The sequence below is a fragment of the Mauremys mutica genome, unplaced genomic scaffold (genome assembly GCF_020497125.1).
Source record: "Mauremys mutica isolate MM-2020 ecotype Southern unplaced genomic scaffold, ASM2049712v1 001152F_np12_obj, whole genome shotgun sequence".
NCBI lineage: Eukaryota > Metazoa > Chordata > Testudines > Geoemydidae > Mauremys > Mauremys mutica.
Window position 1 is genome coordinate 57963 of NW_025423127.1, and position 15563 is coordinate 73525.

Here is a 15563-nt window from a genome sequence, read left to right on the forward strand (position 1 = left end):
TTCAGAAATCAGAGGAGAATAATAATAGTACATTCAAACCAAAGTCCCCAAACAGACTAGTAGTGGTTTTTCAGCAGAACATTTTCAGTTTGGGGAATTTTGTTTTCTCAGTCAGACTTTGCCAAGGGAAGCAGAGAGAAAATGGTTGAGTTGTCTCCTTCAGAACAGCTTGGCCTAGACACTAGCTCTGGTTCACTGTTGTGGCCTTGCTCAGGTTGGGGGTATTTTAATTATTTGGGGAGGTCCCAGGGTGTTTGGGGGAGATCGTGAGGCTGTTCCCTTTTGAGATAAAAACTAAGAAATGCCAGACTAGAGAATTTTTTTAGAAATCCGTGATTTAGACATTTTATTTGAAGCAAGGGGTGGGGCGGAGCTGAGATTCTGAGAAGGTTTTTGTTTGCAAGAAGCAACATTGTTTGATCTGTCATTGTACCAAGGGGGGAGATGGTTGTCTATAAAGGAGGGTGAAGACTAAATGCATCCCATGAGGATGGGATTTGAACCCATGCATGCAGAGCACAATGGATTAGCAGTCCATCACCTTTACCACTCAGCCACCTCATCTGAGCTGGTGAAACAGGCACAGGAGGAGAAATCTAAGGCCGGCAGAGATAGGGCCACTAAGGAGTTTTTAAATACTAAGCGTAAGCAGGGGCTGAATGAGCTCCCCCCTCACATCTAGTGAGGAGCTGGGGGAAGACTTCAGGAACAGACCGTGTTTGCACAGACACCCCTACTCTGCCTAGCTATGCAGCATGATGGGGCCGCTTCCCCAAAATGACCAGTTTGGGATGGTGGTGGGTTGCAAATCACTTTAGGATTGAGTGGAATGAAATGTTATTCTCCTTCCTGTACGAGTGAAGGGCAGCGGAACGTACCTAGGCCGTCCTGAGGGAGGGGTGGGTGGGGGAGGAATCGCTTTCATTGGACTGCAGAGAAGTGATTGAGGACGTCACCCTAACCCAGTGGTTCCCAAACATTTCACACTGCGCCCTCGTATCCATGGCTGTGGCCCCTCGGAAGCCGCGGTCGAGAACCGGGGCTGGGAGTGGGGCCGTTGCTTGCTGGGGAGAGGGGTGCGGACAGGGGTCAGGGGGTCGAGGCCGGGCTGGGAGCCAGGGGCCCAGGCTGAGGGTGGGGTTGGGGAAGAGCTGGGACAGAGTGGGGCTGAGTGGGGCTCCCTCCCTGCCCTCCATGGGGGCTGGCTCAGGCCCTGAGGTGCCCCCGTCAATCTTCCCCTGTGTCCCCCTAGGAGTCACGCCCCACATTTTGGGGACCACTGATCCCTACTCGCTAAGCAGGGGCTGGTGATGCCAAAGTCCAGGGAAAGGGAGAACAAGTACAGGGGCCCCAGCACCGGAACCATGGCCCCCCCACTTCTGTGTGTGGCTCCGACCCCTTCCACACCTTCCACCCATGGCCCCATCCACTGTCACCTCTGTTCCACCCCTTCCCCCACTGGCCCCACCCTGTCACTCCTTTACCCCGGCCCCGCTGCGGCCCCGAGACCAGAGAAGCTCTGTGCCCCTGCTGCAGCCCCCGGGCCGTAGCAGGGAGTGGGAGCTCCTCCAGCCCTGGGGCTGACATGGGGGAGACTTTTCCAGGGGGGCTAATTTGGCCAGGGCCCCTAGTCATGGGCCCCACTGCCCCCTTGGCGACGCAAGGTTTGGGGAGGCTGAGCCCCCCCGAGCCTCCATTACGAGCCGCCCAGGCTACCTCTGCTCAGTGGGTGGCCAGTCTCCCTGTGTCTCTGCTGCTCGTGCTGGGGAGCCCGGCCGGCCTTAGGGGTGGGGCCCCCAGCAGCCGCCAAGGGCTCCAGGGGGTCAAAGGGCACCGTGAGGCCGTGCAAAGGTGCTCACTGCTCTCCCCTGCCCCAGTGCTCCTCCGTGGCCCCACAGAGGGTGGGGGGAGCGAGGAGCAGCACTATGTGCTCCATGCGTCCTGGTCACTGTCCCCACCTGGGCTGGGCTGTGAGGGGAGCATCAGAAGCTGCTGCTCTCTGCCCTCCCCTGACGCAGCCCGGCTGAGGAAAGTGACCTGGATGCAGGGAGCTCGGATGACGTCCCTTCTCACCCCCCTGCCCCTGCTAGGCAAGGCTGGTGTGTGGTGTCTCCATGGCTGCACTTTCAGTGATGCAGGTTTCTCGATCCCATTGTTCCAGGGGCACCCTACTAGATAAAATTGAGCAAGAAATGCTTCCCAGGGGTTTTTAGGACTGGAATTGCTATTTTCAACAGCCATTGCCATTTTTTTTCTAGTTTTGTTTGTTTAAAAGGAAGACAGTGATATTGCACTGGCAAATTCCCCATAGAAACAAAGAATAATAAAGGCACCTCAGCTTTTCCTCATGTATGGAGGACAGTCTTATAATATGCATCCAGGTATCCTCCAATCTCACAAGCTGAAAATTGTTCCACTTTACTGCAGCTCTGTAACCATGCGGGAACCAGTCTGTGTTCTGTGCACATCCAAAATTCCTGCTGAATGACCCGCCCTGGGAGCAAGTTACCAGTGACCCAGGGCTGGGGCAGAAGGAGGGTGCAGATGGTGGGGGGGAGCCCAGAGCTGGGGCGGCAGGGGGGTGCGGGTGGAGGGGGGCAGAGCTCAGGGCTCGGGCAGCAAGAGTTATGGGGAGGAGCCCAGGGCTGGGGTGGGGGCAGCCAAATTTTTTTTCCTTGGGGTGGCAAAAAACCTAGAGCCGGCCCTGCCTCCACGCACTGTGAGGTAGGTAGGAGCGGATCATTATGATCCCTACTCGAAAGAGGGAGAAGCTGAGGCTGAGAAAGGAGAATTGACTTGTCTGAGGTCACACAGCCAGTCAGTGGCAGAGTTGGGAATAGGACCCAAGAGCCCTGATTTTCAAACTAACCATCGGATCTTGAATTTCAGACACTGAATGACCTGAATAAAGTGCTCTCAGATGAGCTCCAGACCAACAACAGTGCACAGGAATTATTCAGCAAGTATTTGAGGAGAACTGCAATGTCAGAGAGAATCATGAACTGCTCAGAGACAATTAATGCAGAGAACAGCAAAATTCATCAAACATAGAACTGGTTCTGACTTATTTCCTTGGTCTTAAAAGAGAACAAGGATCTGAGTCTCCTCCCTGCAGGGGCGGCTCTAGGAATCTGGCCGCCCCAAGCATTTTGCCGGCAGGGCGGCAGGCAGTCATGCCTGCGGAAGGTCCGCCGGAGCCGCCTGCCGCCCTGCCGGCAAAATGCCACCCCAAGCGCGCGTTTGGCACGCTGGGGTCTGGAGCCGGCCCTGCCTCCCTGTCAATAACCCCCTGCTCAGCCAATCAGGGTAGAGACTGAGAACGTGAGGCTGAGGGTTCTCACCAGAGAGCCCAAAGGATGGCCCAGGTCACTGGTGGGGATCACTGCCCGAGCAGTATTTCAGCCCCACATTTTTGGGTGGATCTCCCACAGTGGGAACTGCAGAGCACTCCCCTGCAACAGATGAATCAGACTGAACAGATTTCAAACCTCGAGGAGGCTCTTACCTTCTAAACAGGGACGGCTGTTTTCTAGTAAAATCACTCAAAGGGAAGGAGAAAACTCGAAAGAGGTTCCTCCTGGTGCTCACGTCCGTGAACCCGAATACTCTCTCAGTCCTCAAAGAGAGACCTGGAGAAGGAGACTTGCTGCAGCAAAGCCACAGGGGTCTCAGAGGTTTCCCTGGCCCCTCGCCCCTGTCCTGCCTGGCTGATGTCAGCATCTCTCTGTGAGGTCACCACCTCCCCACCACCTTTGACCAATAGGCTGAGGTCCTGCCAAAGGCCTTTGTGATGTCACTGCCGCACCCCTCCCTTGCTGGGCTAATGTCCTGCCCCTGGCCAGGCACTTTGCAGGTTTGAGCTACTCCCTGGGGATCACCCCACTCCAGGAGCGTTCGTTCTAGGCAGCAAGCCGGCTAGACAGGGAAACATCAGACGCTGCTCCCAATGCTACACTCGTTTTTTCAGAAATTAGTCGACTTTATGGCCAGAGGAGACCATTAGAGCATCTAATCTGACCCCCTGCGTATCACAGGCCTCCGGTATGACACAAGAGCTACTTTTGGGGCAAACACATTCCAGAAAGGCATCTAGTCTTCATTACATGACATCAAGAGATGGAGAATACACCTTATTACAATATTTGTGCCTTACTTGTAATATGAATTTGTCTCTTTTCACCTTCCAGCCATTGGCTCTTGTTATGCCTTTCTCTGCTAGATTAAAGAGCCCTTTAATACCCAATCTTTTCTCTCCATTAAGGCACTTCAATGAAGTCACCTTTCAATCTTCTTTTGATAAGCTAATCAGGTTGAGCTCTTTCAGTAGCTCACTAGAAGGCATTTTTCTCCAACCCTCAGAACATTTGGTGGCTCTTTGCTGCCCCAGCTCCAATTTCACAACATCTTTTTCAAATGAGGACACCAAAACTGGAGGCAGTATTCCAGTATCAGTCTCGCTGATGCTGTGTCACCTCCTGTGACGTTATTGACATAATCTGTAACTGTATAGACCACCATTGCAACCATTTGCAGCCAATATTGTAGAAAGGTTGTCATGTAAGAGGTCTATGGAGACGTTCTGATTGGCTGATTATAATGATGCTATCTCTAGATGTGTATCATTATTGTAGTTGACGTTATGAATATTGGCTCTATGCTGCCCATATTTCAAACTTGTGCTCTGCTTCTGGGGAACACCCCAGACAAGTTGGTGTCAGTTCTGCCTAGCCTGCTTGAAGGCCCATTAAGGACCATCAGCTCTACAATCGACCCATTGAGAGAAGGCAGATACACCTTGTGACTCAGCAAGGTCTGCAGGGACCTGCCTATGGACAGAACCATGTGCTGGATAGAGTGTCCTTGGGACAAAGAAAGCAAAGACCACATGGCAAGAGGCTAGAAAAGGCTGATGCCTCGTCTCCATCTTATTTTCAGTCCTGCTTCATACTTCTGGAGGGACTTTGCTACAAACTGAAGCTCTCTACAAAGGACTGAATGACCCATCCCAGCTGAGGATGTTCCGGAGACTTGATTTGAACCTGCAGTTTATTCCATCACTGCTACAAGCCTGAACCAAGAACTTTTCCATCACTGTGTGTAATTGATACCTTTAAAAATTTTAACTCTCATCTCTATTTCTTTCTTTTTATGAATAAACCTTTATATTTTAGATGTTGTAGGGGAAAAATCCAGTGTTATCCAAGGCCTTGTAGGCCCAGGCCTCATGTCAAGCTGCCGGGGCCGGCCAGACAAGTCAAGCAGGGGGGCACGGAGGAGACAGTGGAAAGTCCTAACAGTCCCCGACTGAAAAACAATTTTGTAATATCCCCGACTGTAAACACGTAACTGCACAGAACAGATAAGTAATAACAGGAAAAGCCTAATATGGAAGAAATGTACTCCTGCTTCAATCAGCATTAACTTTGCAATTTTTTTTTAGCAAAATAATAAGGAAATGATGTATGTAACTTGCATATTACGATTGCGGTTTTAAGCTTTATAAGGCTGTCTGTAACCAGCATCGGGGAGGCCGTTTCAATAACGGTTCTCCCCTGTGTGCTTCTAATCAATAAAAGGCCTCAGGCTGATCTGATTGAAAACACAACACATGGATCAATTTTTCCATAACAACGCTAAAGGATTTGCAAAAGCGTGATTTGTGGGTAAGATCTGACTCGTCTATTGACCTGCATCTGGGGCTTGGTCCTTTGGGGTCCTTTGAGAGAACCTTTTTTCTTTTACTGGGGTATTGCTTTTCATAACCATTCATCCCCATAAGGAGCAGGGCTGGTGGTGATAGAAGGGAACTGGAATATCTGAGGGAATTGGTTCTATGATGTCCAATTAGCCAGTGGGGTAAAACCAAAGTCCTCTCTGCATGGCTGCTGTGACGTGCTTTAATAGTGAAGGGCACCCAGCCTCGGGCTGTGACTGCCCTGCTCCAAGCAATTTGTCCTGAATTGATACTCTCAGCAGTGTCCTGCCAGAGGCCGCATTGTTACAGGGGTCGTCCAGGATTACAATTGGGAACTCTCCGAAGCTCAGGATGCGCTTCCTCAGCTAGGGGAAGTACGTAACCCACACACCTCCAGGGTGTGGTGGGGTGTCCCAGCTAGTGGCACTGAGATCACTTAGAGGGAGCAATAAAACATGTCTTCTATACAGCCTTTGCTAAGAGCCAGGTGGCTTTTAGTTCATGCTGTAGAGGCCCCCACACTAAGCTCCAGAGGTCCCCGGTTCAATCCCGCCCACCACCGCGTCACCAACCTGGATCTGTCAGCTCAACAGAGGCAGCTGCCACCCCAAGGAGGGAGCTGCCATGCCACACCCGGCTGAGAAGAGGTACTAAGCAGTGAGTTGACACCCTTCAGAGCTTCCTGTGATAAACTGTGAACTTGGGACAATAGTGGGGTGGTAAGAAGTGTTGCCCTCAGAATGGCCTGGGTCAGAGCCCATGGGAGGCCCTGGGCTCCCCCCCCCATGCCATCTGCTGCATCCTTCCCCCCAAAAGGGCCGAAAGCCTGACCAAGAGGCAACATCCCCACGAGCAAAGGCCATCACGAGGCATCTGTCTTCGAAAGTTTGCAGAGGATGCGGGAGCAGAAAGGTGAGAGAGCATGAGGGTGGCTCTTGGGAAGAGGGAGGGAGGGAGCCTTATGGGAAGCTCTTGTTTACTGCCATCAACCCAATGATCAGATCACTGATGCCTAGAATCTTCCCGGACATGTTGTAATTGATTGGATCTAGGTTTTAAAATGGGTACCACATTTGCAGACGGAGAAATGTCAGCGAGTTGAGTGGAAGGCCATTGCAAGCTCAGCTAATTAGGCAATGGGGCTTATGCCCCATCTAACAAGCTCCTTAAACAATAGCTCCCAGTTTTCATTCACATTGTTCTGTTTAGTGTTTTTCTCCAAAACACTTTTACTAATCCTTTGGGTCAGCTTTGGAAAGTTGGCCCTTTCAGTGCACCAAAAATAAATATTACTGGTGGGGACTGCCCTCTATTGGTCATAAGAACAGCCATACTGGATCAGACCAATGGTCCAGCCAGCCCAGAATCCTGTCCTCCCACAGTGGCCAATGCCAGGTGCCCACGAGGGAATCGACAGAACAGGGAATCATCAAGCGATCCATCCCCTGTCGCCCATTCCCAGCTTCCGGCAAACAGAGGCTAGGGACACTTCAGGAGCATGGTTTTCTATCCCTGCCCATCCTGGCTAATAGCCAATGATGGACCTGTCCGCCATCAACTTATCTGGTTCTTTGGTGGACCCTGTTATAGTCTTGGCCCTCACAACATCCTCTGGCAAAGTTTCCCCAGGTTGACTGTGTGTTGGGTGAAGAAATACTTCTTTTGGTTTATTTTAAACCTGCTGTCTATTCCTTTCATCGGGTGACCCCAGTTCTTGTGTTATGAGGAATAAATAGCACTTCCTTACAGATCCAGACTAACACGGCTACCCCTCTGATACTTTCTCCAAACCCATCATCATTTTATAGACCTCTATCCTAGCCCCTCCTTAGTCATCTCTTTTCCAAGCTGAAAACTCCCCTCAGTCTTAGTAATCTCACCTCACATGGAAGCTGTTCCATACCCCAATCATTTTGGTTGCCCTTTTCTGTGCCTTTCCCAATTCCGATATATCTTTTTGAGATGGGGGTCCAGCTCCAGTATTCAAGATGTGGGCATACCACAGATTTATAGACAGGCAATATTATATTTCTGTCTTGTTAGCCATCCCTTTCCTAAGGACTTCACAACATTTTGTTCGCTTTTTTGACTGCCAATGCACATTGAGTAGATGTTTTCAGAGAAGTATTCACAGTGACTCCAAGATCTCTTTCTTAAGTTGTAAGAGCTAATTTAGACCCCATCAGTTTAGATGTAGAATTGGGATCATGTTTTCCCATGTGCATTACTTTGCACTGATCCACATTGAATTTCATCTGCCTTTTTGCTGCCCAGTCACTAAGTTTGGTGACATCCTTTTATCACACTTTGCACTCTCTTTTGGACGTAACTAATTTGAGTTGGTTTGTATCATCTGCAAATGTTGCCACCTCACTGTTTACCCCTTTTTCCAGATCACTCAGGAGTATGTTGAACAGTGCTGGTCCCAGTACAGACCCCAGGGGGACACCACTATTTACCTCTCTCCATTCTGAAAATCAGACCCTTTCTTTCTTGCCTTTGGACCAGTTACCTATCCCAGAGAGGACCTTCCATCTTATCCCATTTTACTTCAGAGCCTTTGGGGAGAGACCTTGTCAAAGGTTTTCTGAAAATCTAAGTATACTATATCCACGGGATCGCCTTTATCCATATGCTTGTTGACTCCATCAAAGAATTATAGTAGATTCATGAGGCATAATTTTCCTTTACAAAAACCATTCTCCATTATGTTCAGGAGCTCCACCATACGAGGATGCTTGAAATGAATGTGAACACTCAACATTTCGCTGTCCAAATGCATAAAAACCTAGCAAACCTGCCCATCAGCTGAAATCAGTTCCAATTCTCTAAGTGTCTAGTTTATGTTTCCATCAATTAAACAAAGGGATCATATGAATGTACATTTGCAGATCCCTCCTCTCCAGGGCTGTGCTGTGCAGAAGAACAAGAACCACATCCAGTTGGGGTTCAGGAGTCTGACGAGCAAAGGCCACTTGGTGTGGGCTAAAGTCACCAGCACTTTGGCTCCTTCACATTCAGCCAACGGCTGGGCCCCCAGGACAAGGCATGAGAAGAAGACAGTAGCTGTGAGCAGGAAAATAGCCACCAAGAAGCTGGCTAAAGCTGTCAAGATCCCCAGGAAGGTCACCATGCCCATGTCTAGAATGTACTGACTGCAGCGGGGACCAAAAAGGCAGAGAGAAGCCCTCAAAAGTTCTAAGCTGCAAGGTGATCAAAATCCTACCTAAAATCAAGACAGGATAAGGCTAATGTCATCTCCAAAGCCAGGGCTAAGAAGGTAACACTGAGAAAGAAGTGGAGAGATTTCCATTGGGATGACTCCTGCTCCCCTAATGGCTCTGTTATGAATCACCATGGACCACCCGGAGAGATCAAAGTCCTGGAGGACAAACAGCCCCATGGCCAGTATAATGAAGTGGTGGCAGTGGGGGGAAGTGCTGTGTTTTGTGTAACACCTGCCAGGTGAGTGATGCACTGACAGGGCAGCTGCCCATAGCTCCCACATGAGCTCATTCTCTTCGATCTGCTCCTGCTGTTATTTCAGAGCCAGCACTAGTGGGAGCGTGTCCCTGTCACTTCACCAGCTGTAGAACAGGCTCTGTCTGCAGCCCTGCTCTGATTAATCCCACTTTTTAATGTATTCCTACTGTGATACTTTCCCAGTTCTCTGCCTCATTCGAACATTCCGGTCAGAGACTGAATATGGGAAGGGATGGACTAATTTGTGTGACATTCGGTAAGTTGCCCTCGTATGTGATTGAAACCTCTGCTGGAGGTGGGCAGGAGCCTGTTACACACATAAAATAGCTAAGCTTGACCAAACTACCTGCTACACATTCAAACCTTCCTGTACACACACAATAGAAATTGGGGCTCTGAGAAATGGCAACTTTCCTTTAACACAGATCATTGTTTTCTGTACTTCCAGAGGCACTGAAGTAGCAGCTGTTTAAAGGTAATGTGCTTTTATTTCATAATCAGCAGCAGAGCCTCTGTAAATTTACCACTTGTAGAGCTGATTGTTTCTAACTGCAGGGTTAGCCAGACCATTCAGTAACATTATCGCTCTGTTCACAAAACCTTTGGTTAGTGATGAATCATAAGACTTATCCCTCCCTGCTGTAATTCCACTGACTCCAGTGTCTCTTTCCCCATTTCTGGTTCCAAGAAAATAAATTAAAACAACCTTCAGAACTAACATGCTGTGGGAAAGTGGAAATGTTGATAGAAGAAACTGCAGTATTTGAGCTGTGTCTTGTGTGTGTCTATCTGCTTTGTGTGTGTGACCGGTGGGCTTTTTGTTTGCTCCTGGCAGGTTCAACGTTGTCAGATTTGTCTGTGGAGAGGGGCCAGAGAAAACAGACACCCTGGCCTTCCAGGTTGGGTTTAGGCAAAGGAATAACAATCCTGTCCCAAAAAACCAAAAAATGTTACAGAAACAGTGGTAGGAACAGTGCTAGAGAAACTGGTAAATAACCACAATACCCCGGCTTGAAGTAATCGGAAACACAGCATTCAAAAAGCAAAGCTCAGGGGATATTTGGGGTTTATTCTCTGACCTTAGCCATATGTTATAGCACAGGGAGCACTTTTGGAAGTCTCCCATCCCACAACGGGGGAAAGGAAAAGGATTCTTAGGTTCTAGCACGGATTGAAGGAGGATGGTGATGGGGAATAAGGGAATCCCTCTGACTTACCCTAACGACGTCTGTTGTTACAATGGGGGAAATGACTTTTTTTCCCTATCCCTGCCCTGTTCCTGCTCTTTGTTATAGTTCAATATAGTTTAAGTGCGGAAAATGATCATAAAAATATCTGCTCCCCAGTTCAACCTGCAGCAACATCAGAGCAACTGGGAATGAAACAATTTGTTCCCCAAGGGAGAACTCGATGACTAACAATTGCTGTGAAATGGGGGAACAATATAACCGTGATGCTCAGGGTTTGTTTAGACTAGGGAAAGTGATGGAGTTTAGGTCAGGTCAAGGGGAAAGCTAATGCCAACCCCTGCACCTGGGCTGCATCTGCACTACAATTTTTTACATTAAGATAACTAACTTGAGCAGCCAACGCCATATACAGCCCTAGTGGCCGTCAGGCACAGATAGTTTTTGCCTCAGTGTAGCTTGTTGGGATAAAACCTCTGTCCCCCCACCTGGAGCTGATGAACATTCCTGGCAGGAGGGACACACACTCCTTTGACTCAGAAGGAAAGAAGTTGATAGAAAAAAATCACAGGACTGACCCCAAAGAAGGGTGAGCTGCAAAAGGCAGAAGCAGGCAACTGATCTGGTGGAGCTGAGAGACCTTGGTGAAGATGGTGCAAAAATCACTATGTGGGAATGAGCAAATGTGATTTAAAAAAAAATTTTTTTGGCCAACCCTAGTCAAGGGATTTATAACAGTTCTCTCTCATGTGGATTTTCCTATGTTTGATAAGGTTTGAGCGCTGAAGCTTTTCCCACACTCAGAGCATGTGTAGCGCTTCTCTTCTGTGTGGATTCTACGATGTCTGATAAGGTCTGAGATCTGACTAAAGCTTTTCCCACACTCAGTGCACATGTAAGGCGTCTGTCCTGTGTGGATTCTCTGATGTGTGATAAGGGCAGAGCGCTGATTGAAGCTTTTACCACACTCAGAGCACGTGTAGGGCTTCTCTCCTGTGTGGATTCTCTGATGTCTGATAAGGTCTGAGCTCTGACTAAAGCTTTTTCCACACTCTGAGCATGTGTAGGGCTTCTCTTTTGTGTGGATTCTACGATGTCTGATAAGGTCTGAGCTCTGACTAAAGCTTTTCCCGCACTCAGAGCACATGTAAGGTGTCTGTCCTGTGTGGACTCTCTGATGTGTGATAAGGTGAGAGCGCCGCCCGAAGCTTTTTCCACACTCTGAGCATGTGTAGGGCTTCTCTCCTGTGTGGATTCTCTGATGTCTGATAAGGGCTGAGCTCTGACTAAAGCTTTTCCCGCACTCAGCGCATGTGTAGGGCTTCTCCCCTGTGTGGATTCTCTGATGTAAGATGAGGTCTGAACGATTAAAGAAACATTTCCCACACTTAGAGCATCCATAAGGTTTCTCACCCATGTGGATTTTCCTATGTTTGATAAGGTTTGAGCTCTGATTGAAGCTTTTCCCACACTCAGAGCATGTGTAGGGCTTCTCTCCTGTGTGGATTCTACAATGTCTGATAAGGTTTGAGATCTGACTAAAGCTTTTCCCACACTCAGAGCACGTGTAGAGCCTCTGTCCTGTGTGGATTCTACAATGTCTGATAATGTCTGAGCTCTGACTAAAGCTTTTCCCGCACTCTGAGCATGTGTAGGGCTTCTCTCCTGTGTGGATTCTCTGATGTCTGATAAGGGCAGAGCTCTGACTAAAGATTTTCCCGCACTCAGAGCACGTGTAAGGCGTCTGTCCTGTGTGGATTCTCTGATGTGTGATAAGGTGAGAGCGCCGCCTGAAGCTTTTTCCACACTCTGAGCATGTGTGGGGCGCTTTTCCGGTATGGATTTGCTGATGAGAGATGAGGGCTGAACTATCGATGAAGCATTTCCCACACTCAGAGCATTCATAAGGTTTCTCACCTGTGTGGATTGTCTGATGTCTGATAAGGGCAGAGCTCCGATTGAAGCTTTTCCCACATTCATGGCATGTGTAGTGTCTCTCTTCCAAGTAGATTCTGTCACTTGTTATAAGGTCTGAGTGGCTACTAAAGTTTCCCTCTGGCCTCCCCTGAGTCTCACAGGCTTTTGTTTTTTCTGGGAGTGCATAACTCCTGGAAACATTCCCTTTGGATCTTCCTGATAATGTCCCAGGTGGTTCTCCTTGCTCAGCATCTTCCTGATGGGGTTTCTCCTCCTCATTCTGACTCACCATCCCATCACCTAATTGGAGACAGAGAGAATCCAGACATAGATCACTACCTGCACCGGAAAGAAAGAAAATCTCAGAGAGAGGAATGGAAAAAGGGATGAACAATCCAAAATATGTGGGGGAGAGATCAAACCTATCAGGAGCTGATTTTCCCCAAAACCTTCCCCAGAGGAGAGAGGAAGGGATCAGTTTTGGTCTGCATCTCATGAGAACACTCAGGAGAAAGAGAGATTGGGGAGGGACCTGCTGCCAGTTGTCAGTCAGAATAGGAGGGAAGCCATGAGTGACATCTGCCGTAACGATTCCACATCTGCAGGGAACAATCCTGAACTTGGAGAGCTCACAGGGTCTTTGTAGGGCATCCCAAATGTTTCCTGCATTCCCACACAGTTGTTGAGTTGGTTTAACCAAGTCCTCACCTGTGCAGGCAGCTCTTGGAAGCACTTCTTTCTCAGAGCCCTGGAGGTCTGGGACCCACGGCTCTTCCCCTCGTTCCAGCTGGGAGATCACATCAGGTTTGGAAACTGGAAACCCTAATCCAGGCAAAGAAAACAAGGGAGGTCAGTGGAATTTGTGGGATACTTGTCACAAAGAATAGTCCATGGTTTTAACCCCCAGCTCATTTTTAGGAAGTAACATCCCAAGGCCAGCTTCCTTGGCTCAAAGTGGCAGGAGAGTTATTATGATTATAAATCATATGAATTACCTTAGTGCCTAAGGACCAACTAACAGTGGGTCCCCATTGTGCTAGGACAAGTACAAACAGAGAATAGTAGATGGCCCATGCCCTGAAGAATTTACAATTTAAATACACAAGACAGACACAGAGTGGGGGGAAGGGGTAGAACCCACTGTTAGAATAGAGATATTCAGGCCTGCCTGTAAAGCCTATAGTTTAAGAACTTAGGGGTATTTTTTATCACTTAGCTACTTACAGGAGTGTGAAAAGAGAGAATCAAAATCACTGTCTGTATTTGTAAGGACCTTCTCTTACTGTGACCGTCTGAGGCCTTGTTCTTAGGCTAAGGCCTTTGGCTAAGCAGCAAGGGCAGCCATAAGCTGGGAAGCGAAGGGTCACATCTTCACATCCCAAACCAGTCACACTGAAATAAGGTGCTATTGGGCTGTTAGGAAGATGATCCTGTCCTGATAGCGCCCATCACCACCAGATAAAGAAACAGATCTTAAGATGGTTAAAGAAAACTTTTTTGATAGCAGCCTATTTGGCAAGAAATCATTTCTCAATGCTTGTGGTTGTGAAACCCTCATTTTTGTATTGTTTTATCTTTATGGCCACCACTTTTACAATGTTAATCAGTCTGGTTCTCTAATTGTTTTTGTCTGCTGTACAATTCATTTTGCTAGGTGTAAGTTAATTAGGGTAGTGGGATACAATTGGTTAGATAATTATGTTTCAATGTGTTAGGATTGGTTAATTAAATTTCAGTACAATGATTGGTTAAGCAAAGGTAGAGCTGAGCATATTACTATATAAACTGAGTCAAACAGGAGGGGGAACAGGGGACACAGGGTAAATGCTCTGCGGCATCAGAGCTGGTAAGGGGGACACGGGGAAAATGCTCTGCGGTGTCAGAGCGGATAAGGGGGACACGCCGCCGAAGACCCCAGGCCCCCTGAATCCTCTGGGTGACAATCATTCCCTTGTCTCTGTTGGGTATTCCATTGATGTAGGTTACAATCATTCCCTCTGGCAGCCCTGGGTGACAATCATTCCCTCTGGCAGCCCTGGGTGACAATCATTCCCTTGTCTCTGTTGGGTATTCCATTGATGTAGGTTACTCCCAGCCAGTCCTTAATGACCCATTCATATCACCCCATGACAGCTACGTGAAAGCAAAGCACAGGAACTGGACGTTAGTCCAGTGAACACAGTGGAGGAGAAGCTGCAATCCTCACACCCTGGTCAAAAAGGAGAGGCATGTGGGTCCCTGCCCATAGAGAGGGGCTGGCTGGAGGCCTGACACCTGAGGGGCCATTCCTTGAGCAGACCATGGAGGCAGGTCAAAGGCTTCGCTACCCCAGAACTATGACATCGCAAAAGCACATTTTTGGGAATTAGGAAATCTAGTGACTCAGGTGTAATGGGAGGGAGAATTAAACTCCCCCAGTGGGAGGAGAAGGCTGGGGAATTACACACTAACATTCAGGAGCAACAGCCCCTAATTCTTCCGGAAAAGGAGGTCAGAAACAAGAACTGGGCCACGCAGCCTCAGGAGGGACAGGCTCAGAGATCCAAGGAGCAGGGAGAGAAGACAGCTTGTGGCTGCTGCAGATGGGGAGAGGGGGGACAAGACTCTCTCCAAACTCTCACTCTTCTTGACCCCGACCTGATTTTACGATGTATGACCCAGTCTCACGTCTTGTGGGCAATTTCATACTCGCTAGAGGTAAGACGTCATGATCAGAGAATTGCTTATTAGCTTGGACCATGCGTGGAGGGGCAAGGAGGTGAACATAGATAAATGGGTTATTAAGGGCAGGTCGACACTACAGCCGGGATTGACACACTGAGATAGATCTAGCCATGGTCGATTTAATGATACGATTTAGTAAACGTGGCCTAAGCTTGCTACAGTTCAGGGCCTTATATTAAGCTGAGGCTTTGTGAGAGTGGTTATGCTGAAGTCTGGGATTTACCTGAGGTTTGGGTACGGACTCGGGGTTAAAGGTCTGGGATCCCCCACAGCTCTAGATCCCTAAACCTCTCCTCCCTCCCACTGACCCACCCACCCCACTTCCTGGGTGCCCTTCCTCCACACTGCCCTCTTCTTCTTCCCATTACTGGCAGCTGGCACCACCTCCCGGCGCCTTGGGAGCTTCTTCTATTCCCTCCTCGTCTCTCACAACCTCCTCCCTCCCTGCTGCCTGCTAGTCTATGGGAGATAAGGAAAAAAAGGGGGGCAAAGAAACTTGTCAAAACATGGATGATGAATAAAGTTATTACTGCTCAGGTTCTTTAGAGACCCCACAG

General features: G+C 48.7%; 1 non-coding gene across 1 annotated transcript; it reads right to left on the minus strand.

Moving 5' to 3' along the window:
- Positions 1-476: 476 nt before the first annotated feature.
- TRNAS-GCU lies at positions 477-564 on the minus strand. Its single transcript has one exon. It is a non-coding gene; the product is annotated as a tRNA-Ser (tRNA).
- Between the last annotated feature and the right edge of the window lie 14999 nt (positions 565-15563).